General features: G+C 42.8%; 1 long non-coding RNA gene across 1 annotated transcript; it reads right to left on the reverse strand.

Moving 5' to 3' along the window:
• Positions 1-337: 337 nt before the first annotated feature.
• LOC108791035 lies at positions 338-16,310 on the reverse strand. Its single transcript, XR_001941483.1, has 3 exons — positions 16,299-16,310; positions 13,584-13,587; positions 338-625 (listed from the first exon to the last, which is right to left on the reverse strand). It is a non-coding gene; the product is annotated as an uncharacterized LOC108791035 (long non-coding RNA).
• Between the last annotated feature and the right edge of the window lie 3,557 nt (positions 16,311-19,867).

A 19,867-nucleotide genomic window follows, 5' to 3' on the forward strand; every position in this document is an offset into this window, starting at 1 on the left:
ATTAGGTGCTTGAGAGTTAAATGACCCACTAGCTTCTTATAGTTCTATTAACATCTCAGCTCTACCTACCCACCACAACCATTACAAAGTGGTCTAGCACTTCCTGAATTGTCATGAATGGAGAATTCTGTAAGAGGGGTAGGACCCTAGGTGTGGGAGTGCTGAGACATTAGGGTTTTGGCACTGAGGTTTGTAAGAGATGTAAAAAGCCTCGGTGTTTCAAATTCAACTTGTGAACATTAAGATAATAAAATGTAGGGTTTGAATGGACTGACTCTTCAAATTAGTCATGGGTTGCTGGATAACCCTTCTAGAACTGAGTACATTTGACATTATTCCCTTTTATGAAATTGCTACTATTTTAATGATTCTTTTGGATAGTCTGCTGTTATGGTTCTTAAATGTATGTCTTGTAAAGAAGCCAGCTTTGTTTTCAGTCCTCAAGGGTTATGTTGTTCTGTGCACCTGGTTTCTTAGCAATAAAATAGAGTTCAGCAACTTTATTATTTTTTAATAAATATCTGCTCAGTTAATTTTACATCGAGAGAAAACTTCCTGCAACTTGGGCAGTCTAAATAAAAAAGTGAAATGCAAACCATTTTAAGAGTGTTATTTTGTATGCTTTCTTTTTCAGTTTTTTTCTGTTGCATAAAGCACAACCCATAGAGCAGAATGACTAACAGTTGTTAAAAGCTTGCCATCATTAGTCTTGCGTAACATAAGCCAGATCTTTAATCTGATTTCAAGGTGCACTCTATCTCCTCTTAAGCCTTCGTAGCAAGGTTACATTTTTATACCATTGTGTCTAATCCTGTAACTGTTTTATTTGTGTATATACTTTTTGACAATTTTACACATTAAATTTTGTTAATGCTCTATTTCCACAGATAAGTGTGTCCTATTCCTTTGTATGAAGGATGATTCTATTTATACTTTCTTCTTTGAAGGTTGTTAAAAAAAAAAAATGGGTTCCAACGAGTTTTATGTTCACAGTTGACTTTAGGATAAGCAAATTTAATTTGATGATTGCGAGAACCTGCAACCCTTTCTGTGAAAGCACTTATATGGGTTTACTTCATTTTAAAATTTTCAGTTTTACAAGTAAACATCCTGCCTGATAAAAGACGTCACAAGGTGCCTGCTGTTGGCTTTATTAATCAAAAAACCCTACTCTCAGAAAAGCTTATTCTGTGCCTTTCTCTGATTTAGTTTCACATCCCAGATAGCAAGAAATTGTGCAGCAGGTTTGAAAATGACTTGCTAAACTATTGCAGACTTGCCAAGCTTCACAATTTTGTTGCACAATTACAGCAGGTCTGCATTGCAAGTCTCCAGACCAGCGAGCTTGCAGAGCTCTTGCTAAGACCTGCAGGACTCTTGCTGTTGACTTGCCAAGCAAATTTGCTACAAATTCAAAAAGTGTCAACTAGGACTTGTGCTGCGAGTGTTCTGCAAGTCTACAACTTGCCAGGAATGTGTGCAGAAAGTTAACAAGAATTACAATTTAACCCTCCCACAAGTTTGTGGCAAGTTATCCTTGCTATCTGGGTTACTGTTATTTATAGGAATATGTCACATAAGCAATCCTGTTGTTAGCAACAACTTGTGAGTGACAGATCCCCAAGAGACCACTTACCTGTTTCTATAGAGTTTTTTTCCATAGCCCCCTTGCTAGAGAGGTAGTTTATTCAGAGTTCAAGGCCAACGATTCCATAAAGGTAAGTGTAAGGCTCTCCTGGGTCAAATGGCCTATACATTTTACTGTGCCCTAACGTTTCCACCAACTGCCATACACCTGTCCAGTGAGAGTGCCTTTTTCTGGCAACTAATTCACAGCTGCAAGGTGTGGTACGTCAAAAGTTTTGATTAAATACTTTTGTGCATTTGACATTTATGTTAAAAGTGGAAGAAATGAAAACCTTTATGTGCCAAATGTTTCCTTTACGTTGTGACCTTCAAGTAGGGTTGATTAGTTTTTCTTCTGGGGGAAATGTAGCCTGTCTGCTTAATCACACTGGTAGTTTCCGATGAGCATGTCCAGCACATTTAATGGCTGCCTCCACTGTTATGTGGGCATAGGTATACTTTAAATAGCGACTGCTTAACCAAATGAGCGCTTTCAGGGAGGAGCACCTCTAGCATACAAAGTTCTGGCCCAATGATTCCATAGAGGTAAGTGGGAGGCTCTCTTGGGTCAAATAGCCCAAATATTTACTGTGCCTGACTTTTTTTTTTTATGCTACTTCCCTCCAATTGCCATCCACCTGTCCAGTGAGAGTGCCATTACTGGCAACAAAGGCCCCATTCACAGCTTTGAGGTGTGGTGTGTTCAAAAATGCATGTTAATGTCTATTAATTTTAGTGGGCTGCCAACGTTCCACAACAGACCAGAAAATGGACCTGCTCTGTTTTTGCCATGCGGTATAGCACAGTGCATGGTAATGTTACCGTGTGCTGTGCTGCAATGCAGATGCATTGCTTTAGTATGTTGGGATGTCTTTTAAAATTAATGGCACTACAACACACTAAATTGTGCATGGTGCATTGAGTCAGTCTGAACTATTTTAATGAGATTATTTTTATTTTTCATTGAGATCATTTTCTCTTAGTCAAGTCTTTATCATTATGTTGCTGAGCTCTTATGCAGTTGTACTGTGTTGTGCATGCACTTTCTTTTCCCTCCTTTTCATTGTGAGGTAGTCTTCCCATCATTGATGCAGGGTTATGCGATTTTTCTTCAGTATGCCCTTGCTTCTGTGTGCTTTCAGCAGCTAGGTGTGTGAATACCCAAGATCCTTTTTGGTGTGTTTTATTTGCAGAGCAGTATGTCGGATCCTAAACGAAAAGGAAGCACTCATGCAGACCTCTCCAGCTCACAATCCATTAACAGTTTCCTTAAGAAATTGGCTGCCCTTGTTGTAGATCCAGCTATCTAATTTTTAAATAAGATGTTAACCATCCCTGTAGAGGCTGTACCTGTTTTCAAGGAACTATGTTGACAAGCGATTTTATAGGTTCTTTTTTTAAGGTCTTATTTGCCTTTACAAGCCCTACTATACAGCCTGCTGTTGTCACGATAGCGGTGTATCAAACCTCATCTACACAGTCAAAGGCTATGGCTAGTCACCCTGGGTTTATCTTGATGGACCCTGCCCCTCTCAAATGGTTACAGCTCTTTTATGTGGCCTTGTGCTACTGTGTAGGTTGCATGGTGGGGACTCTGCAGATAAATCTGCAGGATAAGTCTGTCTGTCCATATGCTACAGATTCGGTGTCTTAGAGGCTGGTCTGCGAAGCTCCCTTGAAGAAGCGCCATGAAAGGCTTGTCCTGTAGTGGGGAACAACTGTTCTGTGAAACCCTGGATAGTTACAGGTGAAACTCGAATAATTAGAATATCGTGCAAAGTTCATTTATTTCACTAATGCAACTTAAAAGGTGAAACTAATATATGAGATAGACTCATTACATGCAAAGCAAGATAATTCAAGCCGTGATTTGTCATAATTGTGATGATTATGGCTTACAGCTCATGAAAACCCCAAGAACCCCAAATCCACAACCTCAAAAAAGTAGATTATTACATGCAATCAATAAAACAAGGATTGTACATAGAACAATATCGGACCTCTGAAAAGTACAAGCATGCATATGTACTCAGTACTTGGTTTGGGCCCCTTTTGCAGCAATTACTGCAATTACTATTGCATGATATTCTAATTATTCGAGTTTCACCTGTATATGAAGGAAGTGACAAAGGGGGCAAAAGGACCATCTTACCACGGAATTGCCTTCAATGGCTGAATCCTCTGCCCCTTCATTAAAAAAAGGGGTTCCTTTGGTCCCACCAAAGCCTTATGACAAAATTCACAGCCTGGCTTGAATTGTGATCCTAAATCCTGGCCTTTCAAGTCCGCTAACTCTGGAAACAAACCTTCTACATTGTGAAGAGGCTCCCCACACTTTCTTAAGTGGGGACATGTTTGTCGGCCTCCTGAGTGCAGGACATTCGTAAGCCTTGGTTTTTAGTGTTACACGCAAGAGCTGTAAACTAGTGTTTTGCTCCTTGCTTTCTGTTGTCAAACTTGCTATGATCCCACCAAAAATTGGTTTTATCTTTTCTCTGCCTTTCCTATTTGTGCATGAGATCTTTACCAGAACCAGAACTATTCAGGGGTTTTTACTCCAACCTGTTCACTTTCTGCAAAGCAAATGGGGGTGTTCTATCCTATTCTTGATCTGCTAAAATTCTATATGGAACCTACCCACTTTGTGATTTGGCTTCTTTCACCAGGCACATCAGGGTGTGAGGTTGTTCCACATCGCATCCCACAGCACTAAAAAAAAAGTAAGGCATGATGTACTTTTCTTTTTTTTTTTTTCTTTCAGTGCACACCACTGTTCCCACAACAATTTGGTGGTGTGAAAGCTGTTCATCTGTGACGAGGAAAATGGCCCTGTCATGCACTGGGGCTGTGCTGGAAACAGCGGCCAGCACAGCCCCAATGCATGGGGTTAGAATGGACCCTGAGACACTTTTGAGATCATTCACTATTCACTGCTTTGGCTGCTTTTGCATTCCTATTGACAGGTATGGGGCAAGAAGATGGCAACACCAGCCCTAAAATTGCAGTATGCAAACAGTCTATTTCCTGGCCCCAGCAAAGTAAAACTGTACTGAGTTAATAAATAACAAATATTTGTAAATTTTCACTTGCAGCTTTTTGTGAAACAGTATAAAACCGAAGGAACGCAAAACAGTAAATAAGCAACTTATGCTAAAAATCTGTGTTGCAGCAACACCTGATCTGCAGTGCCATTTGTGCGCTGTGTTGGTGTGTGTTGTGATAAAATCATGCAAGCACACATTTAATCACAACGCACAGTTGTGCGCCAACACTTTGCCATGTGCTGCCAAACAGTTGAATTACTGTTTTCAAAAAAAATATGACTGCACACCAGTGCAAAAAGCAAGGCCCATAAAGACCTGGATGAGCGAGTTTGGGGTGGAGGAACTTGACTGGCCTGTACAGAGTCCTGACCTCGACCTGATAGAACACCTTTGGGATGAATTAGAGTGGAGACTGCAAGCCAGGCCTTCTCGTCCAACATCAGTACCTGACCTCACAAATGGTCAAACATTCCCATAGACACATTCCTTAAACTTATGGACGCCTTCCCAGAGGAGTTGAAGCAGTCATAGCTGCAAAGGGTGGGCCAACTCAATATTGAACCCTACGGACTAAGTCTGGGATGCCATTAAAGTTCTTGTGCGTGTAAACAGGTGTCCCAATACTTTTGGCAATATAGTGTATGTATGTATGTATGTATCTACATGAGTGTTGTCATAAGCCTCAGAACAGGTGGCTTAGGACTTGGACCTGAGGCTACCGTTATTGACTATAAGGCTTACCCAAAATAGCTAAAGCCAATGTAAGTGAAAGCTTACAGCCTTCTCTGTCACTTGACTCCCTTCTTTGGTTATATTTGTTTTCATGGTAACCTTGATGCAGCAGCCATAACTTCTTCAAACATGCAAAACCCCCAAGGCAATAAACAATAAGTGCCAGCTGACAGGGAATGCTTTCGAGACACTGTGCCACAAGACACCTTACAGGCAAAACTGAGAACAGCACCCTGGAGAAAGAGGTACAAAGCAACAATTGGGATACATTCTAAAGGGTAAGAGTTTTGGTTACAGAGGGTACACGTGGGTTTTTGGCATCTGGGGGGAATTAGGGAGAATATAAAGCTGAAATACTCCCAGTTGCTGCAGATAAGGGGTACAGACAGCACTCCCTCGTGTACCTGGTATGGCTCTGACAGGGAGGCTGTATGGAGCCCATGGTTTCTGATTGGAACCCTGCTGTCAGTTTTTAGTCTTGTACAGCAAATGTGGCAGTGTCTGTCAGTCTTCTCTACAAAGTATTGTATTATATATAAAGGCCAGCAGCAAGTTGCTTCTGTCATGAAAACCACTGGACTCTGCATGCATTGCCACCCATGCTGGTCCTTGTATTTCCATGAAAGACTGGAGAGATAACTCCAAGTTCCTTTGTGCTGTATGGTGTCAGACAAGAGGCTGAAGACTGAAGCTTGAGTAAGACTGGAAGAAGATGGAAGCAAAAGAGGAGAGCCCTGACTTTGCAGCACTGGAGATGATCACTATCTCAGTTAAGTCTGCCATAGTGTGCAGACTGGATAAGGGAACTGTGGATCAGTACACATTCTGGTCCAGCAATTGAACTGATTGTCAAAAGCATGCATATTTGAGAGTACATGCAGATTTCTCTATAACACCAGGAAACTCTTTAGGGCAGCTTTAGATTGTGTCCTTACTTTTATAAATACTTATTTTAAAAAGTATGCCCAGATATTACCTAAATGTATCCTAGACTGTCTCTGTCACTATTTGTAAGCAGCTTTTATTACTCCTGGCATCATTGCTAGTCTTGTAAAATTCATGCTGGGGCCGGGGCTCGGTTCCAATTGCTTTCCAGCTCCCTTGTCCACTCCTCCCATACTCGCCTCCAGGACTTCTCTAGAGTCTCTCCCATCCTCTGGAACTCCTTACCCCAACCTGTCCGTCTATCTCCCACCTTGACTGCCTTTAGGCGTTCCCTAAAGACTCATCTCTTCAGGGAAGCCTATCCCACCTCAACCTAACCACTGAACCTTCACATTCTCACATAATTCATTCCCACAGCTACCTCATGTATCATTTCCCCCTCCTCTTTTAGATTGTAAGCCCTCAGGGGCAGGGCCCTCCTTACCATCTTGTCTTGAATTGTATTGTAACTGTAATGTCTTCCTTATATTGTAAAGCGCTGCGCAAACTGTTGGCACTATATAAATACTATGTAATAATAATAATTGACACCCCCCGCTTCCCCCCCAGAGTTACATCTCCCAAGAGCCATTTTCCTACACACTGTGTTGGCAGACTCCTGAGAGTCAAGGCAGCAACATTGTTTAGCTGGAAAATAAATCAAAAAATAAAATAAATCAAGTGAATATGCAAGTGAAGAGAGACACAGAGAGGTAGAGGGATAGGCAAGGTTCTGTTGGCCAGCAGACAATACTGGTTGGATTTCATGGCCGCAAAGGCACTGTAGTGTCACCTCAAGCAGGAAGTTAAAAGCACACTATTTATTTTATTTTCCTGTGCTCGCATTGTTTTTTATTGGGGTAAAACATTGGAAAATATTCAGGTATTGCAAAGATGTACTGTTTTTTATTTTTTCTGCTCAGATGTACAGTTTACATTTGCCTCACATCAATGTTTCCTCAAGTTAGATTTTTCTGGATGTTGGATTCTATTTTCTGCCTTTTTTAGTCAAATAAGCTAATGGCAGCTCATAGTGGAGGCACTGCGAGCTGGAAACTCTGCAGTGGAGGAGGGAAGGTGACAGTGAAGCAAGGAGAAAAGGGCACCTGAAAAAGGAAGGGGAGTAAAGATGGTTGAGGAGGGGTGGGAAGTCATGGGGGAGCAAGGGGTAACTGATGCATTAGGATCTCAATCAAGAGAAGGCATTCAGGGACATAAAGACAGGAAGGAAGGTAGAAGGTGGACACAGCAGGGATTTTAATGGGAGCTTGCAGAAGGTAGGGATTGGAGATGTGCAGCATCTTGAAGATCAGAGTAGGGCAGTGGGGTTGTGATATGGGGATCACTAGTACTGAGTGGAATGTATGAAACTGAGAGAGGAGGAGAGGGAGCCTTTCTAATAGTGTGCATGAAAGGGTGTCAGTGGGATCAGATTATGGATGAGCTGGGTGAAGAACGAGAAGGTTATAGCACGCTAGACTGTATCATAGATGGGAGGGAAGAGAGAAGCAGAGGAACTGATAAAAGGTTGGGGTGGGGAGTCAGCAGGAAAGGACCAGGGTCAGTAAGGGTGAGAGAGTGGAGGTAGTTGCTGTAGATCATGGAAGGAAGGGGTGTGGAGAAAGGAGACACTGGTCAGAAGGAGCAGAGTGGGCAACCAAGGCATGTATGAACTGCTTTCTGAGCCACAGAACTAGTATTTAATTACATCAGCAATGGCATCCTGCATATTTCTCTTAGCACAGGTTTTCTTTGAACTTTATTACATTTATTTTTGAACACTCTCTCGCTTTACTATGGCCTGATCTAGTATTTTAGTTCTGAGCCTGAACCAGTATTTTAGTTCTGAAACAAAGCCACTAGATGGCAGTGTTTAGATGCAAACCATCGAGCTGAATATTATATTAGAGTCATTAATCACTTTGGCAGTGTCATTTTCTGTGAAGTTTCTGTATAATTCAAAGGCACCAGATAAACAAGCTTCCCCCAGTACTTTTTGGTTTTAATGTGTTAACTAATGCAGCCTCTACAGTGGTGTGCAGCAACTGTGAGCATTGTCAGATAAAGAGCAATGTTTGAAGGTTACACAGGTGCCCACACTCACACGGATGTTGAAACAAGTTGAGAAAAGCACAAATAGAGATATACTTCCAAGCACCGAGCAAGGACAAATAAAAGCAAATATGACACAAAACAGTATTTGTTTCTTGGCAATGCTGAAAGTAGCGGTTCACTGCTTCATGGGGTCCGATGGGACTAACGGAACAAAGGTTACATGGATTTGCATTTACTTAGGCTAGTGCTGTTGGGCAACGTGCCTAAATATCAATATGTTTTAAACCTTTAAATGCCAATGCCATAAAACAGCATGTAGCTCCCTGATGAGTCTGTTGCCCACTAGTCCTCACTGTTCAGCCCCCATCTATTTTCAAAGGATTAAGAATAGAACAGTATGCTAGGCGCAGCAAGATATTTTTCGTCTTAATATAAACCAAATACGTTTTTCAAGTAAATAATATTATGATAGAGGAGTAATATTGATATTACTCCTCTACCATATAACAGAACACACTCCCCCCTCAACAGTTATGAGCATTCTGCACCAAAAGCGCCCAATCCATTTCCACCCAGGATCCCAAAACCTAATTAGCCAGGAGCAGTTTGCCACATATCACAAAGTCTGGATCTCTTACCCCTTCACCCCTATTGCCCATTCTTGATCAGCAGTACTCATTTGTTACTTGATCAATGTAAATATTTGGTCCTCTTTGCACCCTCTAAAGCACCCGTGGAACACTTCAGGCAGGAGATCACCAACATCTGGGCTTCTACACTCGTGAAGCTACCTCGGGTGGTCCCAAAAGTCACTTTTCTGTTCTTTAATCCTTTATCAGGTTTTGGGATATACATACCCATACTGATCTCCCTGGCTTCTTGATAACTTTGTCCAACCGCCATTGTCAGGCAGCACCCAAGTCTTTCCACTCTAAGTCTGTAGAGATCCATTACCCCCAGTGACCTCTTTCCTCTCTACCTTCAGATGCACAGCTGCCACATTCCCACTACTTGGGGCTGGAGCTCCACTCCCCTCTACCTTCCCTTAGCACTGCTCTGCAAAAAAATCCATTGTTCCTTGGTTCTTCTACGGAAGTGCTCTTAAACCTAAGAATACTTTTCACAAACATTACCAGTTTCTTCAAACATTTATTATAACATTTGCCAAGGCTCAAACATTTGTCATACACGTGTGTCTGAACCTAGATGAGGAGGCCTTGAGCAGCCAGGTATACCTGGACCCTTAATGCCCCCATCCTTACAATCTCCTCTAGCACCCACCTTTAAGCCATAAATGTGCAGTGTATATGATGCCAAATATTAAGCAAAGGTCCCTTCAGTGAAAACTGCAAATCTATCAGTAGATCCAGAGGTAAAGGCAGCTGAAGTTACTTTTACAGGAAAAACTGAGATCAGTTAATTCATTCAACTATCTACATTTTTGGATATTCTGAATGTTTAGCTCTGTGTTGTTTTTTATTCACATAAGATAACCTCTGTTTGTGATTGTGTTTATATCACATGCTCACATTGAAATTTGTGACAGGTTTACCGCACACTGCACATTTATGGCTTACAAGTGAGTGCTAGAGGAGATTGTAAGGATGGGGGGCATCAAGGGTCCAGGTATACCTGGCGGCTCAAGTTATGGGAGCTAAAAAAGAAACCGCTAGACAGCGGAGGAGACTGAAACTGAATAGAGACAGAAGAAAAAGGAAGCCATTTAGACTGTAGACTGAGATTAGGAAAGCGGCAGAGCAGAAATATAGAAAACAGCACAAAGTATATAAATCCTGATAACAACGCCAGAGTGAGACATCAGGGAAAAGCAGCAACACGTTCACAGCTGCCTTTAGGTGAGAATTTAAAGGGGTAAAGGAGTCTTCTATTGAGAGAAATATGGTGGCTGCCTTCAATACTCAGGGATGCACCGATACTGATAATAGTATACTGGTATCGCTGGCGATACCGAGTATTTGGGCGAATACTCATACTCGCCCAAATGCTCCGATACTTGCCCCCGATACTGGAACTTCCAGTCAGAGGGAGATCTCCCTCTTACTGGCAGTGTAGCCAGGGAGCATGGAGCTGGCTTCTCGGCCAATCAGGAAGCCGGCTTCCTAGCCAATCAGGAAGCTGGGCGGCACATCATGAACCACCGTCTGGCTTCCTGATTGGTCAGGAAGCCATGCTGCCTCGCAGTGTCAAGGAGAGAAAAGCCGGTGTTCTTTTGATAGAACACTGACTTCCTGATAATCCGGGCCCATGGATGTTGGTATCGGTGAGTCCAGAAAAAAAATATATCGGTATTCGTTCTCAATTTCCAGAAAACCTGTATTTTGCATCCCTAATATTCAGACACTGACCCTGATCAGACATGGAGCTTAGAAAGTCAAAGTGAAATCAGAATACCTTCATACATGTTCCAGGTCAGTGCCACAAAAAGTATTGACATATTTGGAATAAAACTGGATTCTTTTTCAAGTTTACAGTATCAATTTCTCTCAGAACGGTGTGTGCAATGGTGAAGCTAGATATTCTGTCACCCAGGGCAAAGACTAAAGGTGGCCATACACTTTACAACCATCGCAAGACCTTAGTTTTGCGATGGTTGTAAAGTAATAAAAAAAACGTATGATCTCCCATCTTGGACAGGCAGATCGTACTTGCGATCATCGCAAGCCCGCCCCCCTGAGAGGCGGGCTTTCGATGACCGCAATGCTGAACGGGCAGTGTGCGCGTGTGCACACCGGCCCGTTCGGCATTTGTCTTCCGAGCATCATTCAAACCAGCCGAAAATCGTGAGATTTTCGGCTGGTTTTCTACCATGCACCTTAGACAAAAGACGTGCGACCGTACAGTAGAAACGATCGCACGTCATCATTCACACTGCACGATTCTCGTACGATCGCGGGATTTCCCGTGATTCTCGTACGAGAATCGTGCAGTGTATGGGCCCCTTTAGAGTTACTCCCCCAGTGGAGAAGTTGCCCATCCAACCCCCACCTCACCCCATACTTTTGGACGCACAGCGCAGAGGTCGGCGCTGTGCACGCACAGCGCAGAGGTCAGTGGTGTGATGCAGAGAGAACAGGGACTTACAGTGCACATAGTTAATCTAATTCAGGTGCTCTGTTCTCATGCCCTCTTCCTCTCCTGGTAGTGGTGATAGGGAAGGGGGGGGGGGGGGGCGCGGATGTTGCTTCAAAATGGGTTGGGGGGAGAGGGAGGGGGGGGGGGGGGGCAGCGATGTTTCCTCACGTTCTAAGGTGAAGCCTCCAGCAGCCTCATTGTGAACAGGTTTCCTCATTGAAAGATTTCCTCTTGCTCTCAAGACCACTCTAAAATTTTGTATTTCACCATATTTTCAGTCTAGGGGACCAGGATCAGCAGGATAAATAGAGGGATGAATCTCCCCAATGGGGAAACACACATCAATAACAATTTGGCAGAGGGTCTAACCCTTCCCCACTCTGGAGAGGGTTTGGGAGCAAATTACAAAATGGACAACAAAAGCCGAGATGCCCACCTAGTGTTATATTTTGCTTCATTCCTTATCCGGCAGTCTTTGTGCAGCCCCACTCCAAGCCTCTGCTCTAAAAATGACTTATTTGTACTGTGCATCCGTGCCATGGCCCAATTAAATACTATACAAAAGCCATACTCTGAGAAAACACTTGAGATCACCATGAGTACATGTTTCCCATAGTAATGAATGGGGCCACGCCATGCTTGCGCAGTATGGAGCACCTATTTTCAGAACAAAAGCTGTGCCGTATGGAATGTGGATGCAAAGTGAAGATTGCTGGATCAGGGCTGGAGGCAAGTATAATGCCAGGTGGACAGCACTTAGGGGTGTGGGGGAAGCAAATTACAAGAAAATCATTTTAAAGTGCAGTTGTACTTTAAGATGTGAATGTGGGTGTATGTGGTCCATTACATCTGTGACATGGTTTAAAGTGGTCTTTAAACTATTGAACTTTGAGAATCACTGGATGAGTATACTTCTAAGAAACACAAAAAGCTGAAGAATAGATAAACTATTCACTTGAAAACTACATTATGATTTCTGTACTTTCATTGGGTAAATACCAACTGCAAAACAGGTTGGCCTGAATGGGTCCCACTACATTGTTTATTTGGTATGGCTTCTTAATACCTCTGCTGTGCCCAGTCTGTAGATGGGAGACAGGGAGATTATTTCTGTGTTTTAGGTTAATTTATGGATGTTGATTAGTGTTAATTACAACAAAGACCACATCCTCATCTCCCAAAGGGGGAACAGGGATGGACACATGGGATTCTACACACCTCAAAATGCACAATATGAACAGAAGTAAATAACTAAACACCAGACATATTACTGGATATTTATTTTTAGCTGCAGCCCTTTGTTGGTATTCAAATCAAATTTTGTCTCAATTTTTTTTAAACTCATAAACCCATAACCAGAAACATTGTATAACCAATCTTTGTGAATTTCAACAAAATCCCAGCATCCCATGCAGCTGAGCTGTGTCCTGCAGCAGAGTCCTGGAATGCTCCTTCCGGCACTCGGCTACACACCTAAGTATTCTGCTCTCATTCCTTCGCTCTTATTGGCTCCCCATTCAGCTAAGAATGCTGATAACATCAACTCTGCCCACAGCCAACATGGAGGAGTGTGCCATAGCTACTGTAGATGATTCTCTCGCAGGCAGGCAACAATGTTTGGCTTAGGCCCCTTTAATCCCTGAGTGACTTTCTGTCAATATATCAGTACATTATCCTGCTCACCGCACCCACTTCCACTCCTCCATTATCACTGTCAAAGTCTGAACATCCACCAAACTCTGTACACCTTCCACACTGGATCCAGTGTCTCCGCTGTTGCCCGCAGTGTATTAATCTACTAATTCCTCTTAGTTCTATTCGCCCACACACAAACCACTTCCACCTTATACAAACTCCATCTGCTCACACAGCCCTTCCCTACTCCCTTCCCCTCCAGACCCTTAGTGAGACACTAGCATATTTTATTCCCCCATTTAAGCGCAGAACGTAAGCCCAACTGGTTGCTGTTTGAACCAGCCAATGAATGTTCCTGTGCCAATCCATGCACTGGTACAAGTAAGCAAGTTTCCCAGTTCATTCATATGGATAATTACCTGCAGATCACATTCAACATGCCCACATTTATTTTAATTTTTTACAAAACCCCACTTTTCTTTGAGTCCACATACCTTGCTTGCGTCCCTGATTTTTCAACTCTTGGATGTGTATTGAATAGCTCCTAGTTCAAATGCTCATCTTTTTGAAATGTTTACTGCTTAAGAACATTGGATACAGCCAACACGTGTAGGGGAAAAGAGCCTCCCCTTTCCTCATAGGTTGAGCTATAGATGTTAACAAAATCGCAAAATCGCTCAAGTACCAAAATTAAAGGCCGGGTTAAAACTTTACATTCTGGCTTTCAGCAGTGCTCCCAAAAATGGAATTCCTCCTCCCTGGGTCCTCCGCTTTGCAGTATCCATTAGAACCATGTAGTGTTATGATGTGTCACCTGCACTTCTTACAGCGATTGAACCTTGATTAGTGGTCGTGGTGCTCGTAGTGATTACACGGATGACGCCATGTTTTCTAAAATCGGAGATCACAGCACTCAGTCAAAAGCATTCAATTGGTTTGCTTATTTATTGAAGAAACATGTCACAAGTGTCAATTAGGCAACATTTTGTGGGCCACGCAAGGTCCCTAGTTCAAGGCAACATAGTGGCATAGTGGCCACATTTTGCGCGGCCCCAAAACGCCGGCTAACTGACACCTGTGACATGTTTCTTCAATAAATTGGCAAAAGAATTGAGTGCTGATGATCTCCGTTTTTAAAATTTTCCATTAGAACCATTTCTACTCCATCAGTCCAGCAGTAGCTTACTGTATATACATCAGACTGACTTGTTTTAAGTAGGGATGCACCGATACTGGTTTTTCGATATTGAGTAGCAATATTTTTTTCCGGTACTCGCCGATACCGAATATCGATACCGGAAGTCCCATTAAGGAAACCAGGCGGTGTGTAATGACTCGCCACCTGGCTTCCTGATTACTCGCCCAAATACTCGGTATCGGCACCGATTCCGATACTCGTATCGGTATCGGTACATCCCTAGTTTTAAGGTAAACATATTTTTAAATAGTCTTATCAGCTGGTTCTATATCAAGGCCATTTTTAGGTATTTTTATTGTTTAGGTAATGGTTCTACTATTATTGTTACTATTATAATTATTGTTACTACTGCCTATATTACATAAGTGTCATATTTTTCCACTTACAGAATTTATGTTTAGCACATTTGATTGCAATTCATAATTCTCATTCAGTGATTTTTCGGATTTTTCAAGGTTTACCCGCATCACTCTAAGCAAACCTAAGCACATACTGCTGGGCCACGTCCATAATTCAGCATAATTTAACCATTCCCACTTTTCACTCGCCCCAGATCCTCATCTCTAAAGTGTTCCTTATTCTTGCATTCTAAAGTGAGGAGGCAGGAAATAGAGTTGGCCATGAACCACTGTCCACCCACCAAGTGATCGACATTACCCAAGGACTAGGCTATACAAAAGCATGTAAACCAAACCAAGTGAATCATCATAAATCATATAAAACACTGTCCAGGATGAAAGCTTGCAGATTGCTGTTGTAGATAAAACTGCTGCAAACCCTTACTGGTAGCTCTGTGTAAAGATAACAGTATTTTAATTATTGGATGTCGCCTTTCCTCCTCCCAAAATGTCAGCCACCAATTCAATGATCGGCTGACTCCGAACTACTTCACTCCGATTGCATCCCCTCTCAGTTTCTCCCCACTAAAGCTGCCCATATACTTTACAATTATCGTTCCATTTTTTTTACGTCCTGTCATCGAACCGTCATTCGAATTTCGTCGATCAACAGAATGGATTTTTGTTTACGCATGTGCAGTGTTTGCGTTTTTTTTCGTACGAAAACGCAGCTAATCTATCAATTTTTGTACGATTCGAAAAAAGTTTTCCAGGCTGCCCGATAGACAAAATTTGTCCGGTTGTACTGAAATTCTGGGTATTTGGGTAATTCTGATCGTACATTTCCCATCAACTGGCAGATTATCGTACGAAAACCCGATTTTGTTCGGAAATTGAACGATAATCGTAAGGTGTATGGGCAGAAAAATAAAGAAAGCCAGCAGACGAGCCCAAATTCCTAACTCTCTTATGTACTATAAATTACATTTCAGTATAGCTGTTAAAGACATAAATGGAGTGATAAAAAAAAAAAAAGTTGTGTGTGTGTAAAAGTTCTATCAGTCCACTTTTTTTTATTTTGTGGCCCTGACAGGAGAGATATTCTTCAGTCATACCGTGCAATCAATATAGTGGAGTCCATATAGGCTGCCCAATTCCTAAATGATTAAAAAATGGTACAACGTTCTGATACAGATCTGCAGAGAAAAGATGCACTATGTCTGGACCTGTAAGTCCCTCCAATGTGCACATTAAAAAGCAAAGCCCAGTAAGGTCAATTTTCCTAGCTAAGTAGATTTTATACCGTTCTCAATAAAGTCATCAGTTCAAAATATCAAACCATTTCCATAATGAGTCTCTGTTTATCTCTCCATTTCCTCCAAATTTAGATGTTTAAAATGTAACAGGTTATCCACCCACATCTTACTTATTGAAATGTCTAGCTCAGCTTATTACAGGAGTGTTCTAATGGCTCGTTCTTCTCTTTGCTCCTGGCTATGACCCGGTGATTTTTGTTTTTTTATTTACATACTGGATATCCCTGCTTAGAAAACAATTATTTTGAATGTAATGTGCGAAACCAACTATTTCCTGGCATAGTGTTGCTACACAATACCCTATTTGTAATCTCCAAAGAAGAACTCCAATGGAAACAAAAATGTTTTTTTGGTAGCATCTTATAGCAGAGTTGCTTTTCAAACTGCAGTACACGGATCACTTGTGACTTGGCTCCACAGCCATGTGCCCATTATTCCCAATCTATAATACAATAAGAGCAAAGGATTGGATATAGAGTAGGTGGTATTAAGGCATCATAGAAGCCTGACCACTAGATGTCAATCTAGATGGAGAAGTGAGGAAAGAGATTTTGACAAAGATATATTATATGTACAATACTGTAGATGATGATCTTTACAGTGTACAAATTGGAGGCAGCCATTGGTCATCTACTGCATCTGTGACCTAAGATCACCATGTACTGTACAATCTCCTTTAGATTTACCAAACTATTTAATATGAGGACCTACTGAAACTATCCAATCAGTTTGAATCCAATCGAGCAGGCCCTTACACTACATACAGTAGATGTTAACAGATCTGTAGGTAACCATACACTATACAATTATATTGTAATCTTCTTGAGATTTACCAAAGTAGGTAATATAAGGACACTTCTAAACAATACATTCAATTCTTATCAAATCAGGATGCCCCTTGTACTGTATAGTTGGTGTATAGTTGTATAGTTGGTGGTAGACCTAAAGGAGATTGTATAGTGTATGGCCAGCTTAATGGGGATTGTACATTTAGATTGTGATATGTGAGCTCCAATGTAAAGTGAACCTTCCATGGCAAATGGAAGGTGCACTTGTTGCAAGCCTCCTGCCCTTCCCCAATACAAATGGCTTTAAAAAGCGATTTTTAAGCAAACCGTTCTCCTCCCAATTACCTCGGCCCTGGCCTCCGATATTTTTGGGGTGGCATGGGTGATGTCACTGTGCCTACTGGCAGAACTGGAAATCCTGGGCGAATGCACTCTTTCAATGGAGTCCATTATTGTGGGCTTTCCAGGTGTCCTAAAAGATTAAACGTTAGCTAGCTCCATGCAGCTTACAGAATCAGTAATTCCAGAACTGGCGGAGACCTTACTATAAAAATAACAATATGCCATCAGCCATTAAGTAGTTAAAGGGAACTTGTATCAAGGATAAAGACTGTAAACTGAGAGTAAAGCGGTATAGTGGATACCCTACCCTACCCTGGAAAGAGATAAAGGTAGATGCAGGCTCCTTGTTGTGTCTGCTATAAAGCCTTAGTCTTACATAGATTTTTTTCCTCAACACAAGTTCCCTATGAAGAGTAAAACAAAAGCAAAGCAAAGCCACTTACATGAAATCTGGCTATTAGGGACATCAAAGATCAGCCAAAGAGACTTTGTTGACATACCAGAAGAACCATGACACAAGCCAGCTATATATATCATTACATTTTTGCTAGGTGCGGACTATTTTTCAAGATACCAAGTTCTCATATATCTAAATAAATCATCTTACACCATCATTGCCAAGGAGCAGGTCTGTATCTGCCAAGTATGGAGATCCCAGAGTTCTTCTAGTTCACTCTAGTCCTGAAAATCCTCCATCCAAGGGACAGATTTAAAGTGTGATTCTTGCTATAAAACGTTTGGTTTAGGAACTCAGATTCGTTGATCTTACATGGCACTACTTCAACTATGGAATACACCTCGGATACAACTGTTCTACATTTTCTCTAGCAAAGAGAAGTGTTGCCAAGTATTTTGCAACAACACAGGTTATGGTTCCTGGCAAGTATTCTAAATGATTTAAAAGTGTCATTAACATAAAAGACCTGACACTGTTGATTCGAAGCTAAAGACAAACACAAAATTGCAACGGGAGTGCCAAAGATCTGCTCAGTTTCCATCTAGAAGGTAAGAATGCAAAATGAGAATATGTGGAAACCAGCAGTAGTCTTATAGAGCCCTCGTCAGAGTCATACACTATTGTCACCCCAGTAAGTGCAGTTCCTAAGTCAGCCAACAGGTTCACAGCAGTGTTTTCCCAGCAGATGAAATTTAAAGAGACCTGCTGATCATAAGAAATATTTTTTGTCTTAAGCGTGGCTAGAATAATTGCCCTTTCCTTTTTTTGCTTTGCTTTTGTTAATATTTTATGTTATTCTGCATCTTGGTTTATAGTTCTAGCATTATTGTGATGATAGTATACAAGATCTATGTTGTATATAGGATTAAAAGGTGTCTAAACCCCAAAACAAAAATGTAATATGGGGCCCGAAGCAGAGGGGCACCTGGTCAAGGGGCCATGGCCTGGCTGCTGCAGTGGAGGAGGAGGCCAGGGCCTGGCGGTGGTGGAGGAGGCGGCAGTGGCGGTGGAGGAGGCTGGGGCCCAGCAGCACCGGTACCTGTCCGGTTTGGCGGTAGAGGAGGCCGGGGGCCCAGCAGCCGGTGCCTGACACGTAAGAGCTGTGCAGGGAAAGGGACCAGCCCACCTTAGACCCTGCAGAGCCCACTATAGACAGTCTTTGGTGGGCTCTGCAGAGTCACTCTTGGGTGGGCTCTGCAGGATCTCAGGTGGGCTCTGCAGGGTCTCAGGTGGACGCAGCGGGGTCTCACGTGGGCTCTACGGGGTCTCACGTGGGCTCTGCGGGGTCTCAGGTGGGCTCTGCGGGGTCTCTCTCAGATGGGCTGTGTGGGGTTTCAGGTGGGCTCTGCACGGTCTCAGGTGGACGCTGCGGGGTCTCAGGTGGGCTCTGCGGGGTCACTCTCAGATGGGCTGTGTGGGGTTTCAGGTGGGCTCTGCACGGTCTCAGGTGGACGCTGCGGGGTCTCAGGTGGGCTCTGCGGGGTCACTCTCAGATGGGCTGTGTGGGCTTTCAGGTGGGCTCTGCACGGTCTCAGGTGGGCCCTGTGGGGTTTCTAGAATGTGCTTGGTCTCATGTGGGCTGTGCGGGATCCCAGGTGTACTGTGCCGGGTCTATGGTGGGATCTGCAAGGTGTCAGGTGGGCTCTGCAGGGTCTCTGGGGGACTGTGTGGGTCTATGTTGGGCTCTGCAGCAGTGAGCGGCGGAGTGATCTGTTCTTTGGCTCTGATGTCAGAGCCAGCAGGTTATGGACAGAGAGCCCGACAGTGTCATGAGAGAGGAGGGGACTTGGCGTCATACCTCATCCCGCCGGGTGAATGTCCCCTCCTCTCCCTGCCAGCGTCCATCACCAAGATGGCCGCACATGCGCGATGATGACACAGTGGGGTGTCACCCGGTCTGGAAACCAGGTGACACCCGGCCTCGGGACACCCTGCCCGCAGGCTACCCCTGAGAAAGTGATGAGACCCCAAGAGGAGGAAGATGGTGGATGAATTGATGTTTATTAAAGAGCTTGAGTTACTAGTGTGTGAGCAACACTTTTGGAAGGTAAAAGTGACAAGGTATCTAAACGTTCTAAGTTTAGATTTAAGGAGAACACTGTATATGTAAAGAAAAAAAAGGCAGATGGACTATGGAGTAGAAGCAGAAATGACATCAGTTTGGGGTCCAGTTGTGAACATAGAAAAAATCGCTAAAATGGCAGAACAAGTGCCAGATCCTGTGAAGAATATAGTACATACCTTAGAAATGGAGGTTGAGACAGCAAACACAAACAATTATGGAACTGGAAGATGGGATCAGCTTTGCCTCTGCTGGTG

The sequence above is a fragment of the Nanorana parkeri genome, unplaced genomic scaffold (assembly GCF_000935625.1).
Source record: "Nanorana parkeri isolate BGI_ZX_2015 unplaced genomic scaffold, ASM93562v1 scaffold522, whole genome shotgun sequence".
Lineage (NCBI taxonomy): Eukaryota > Metazoa > Chordata > Amphibia > Anura > Dicroglossidae > Nanorana > Nanorana parkeri.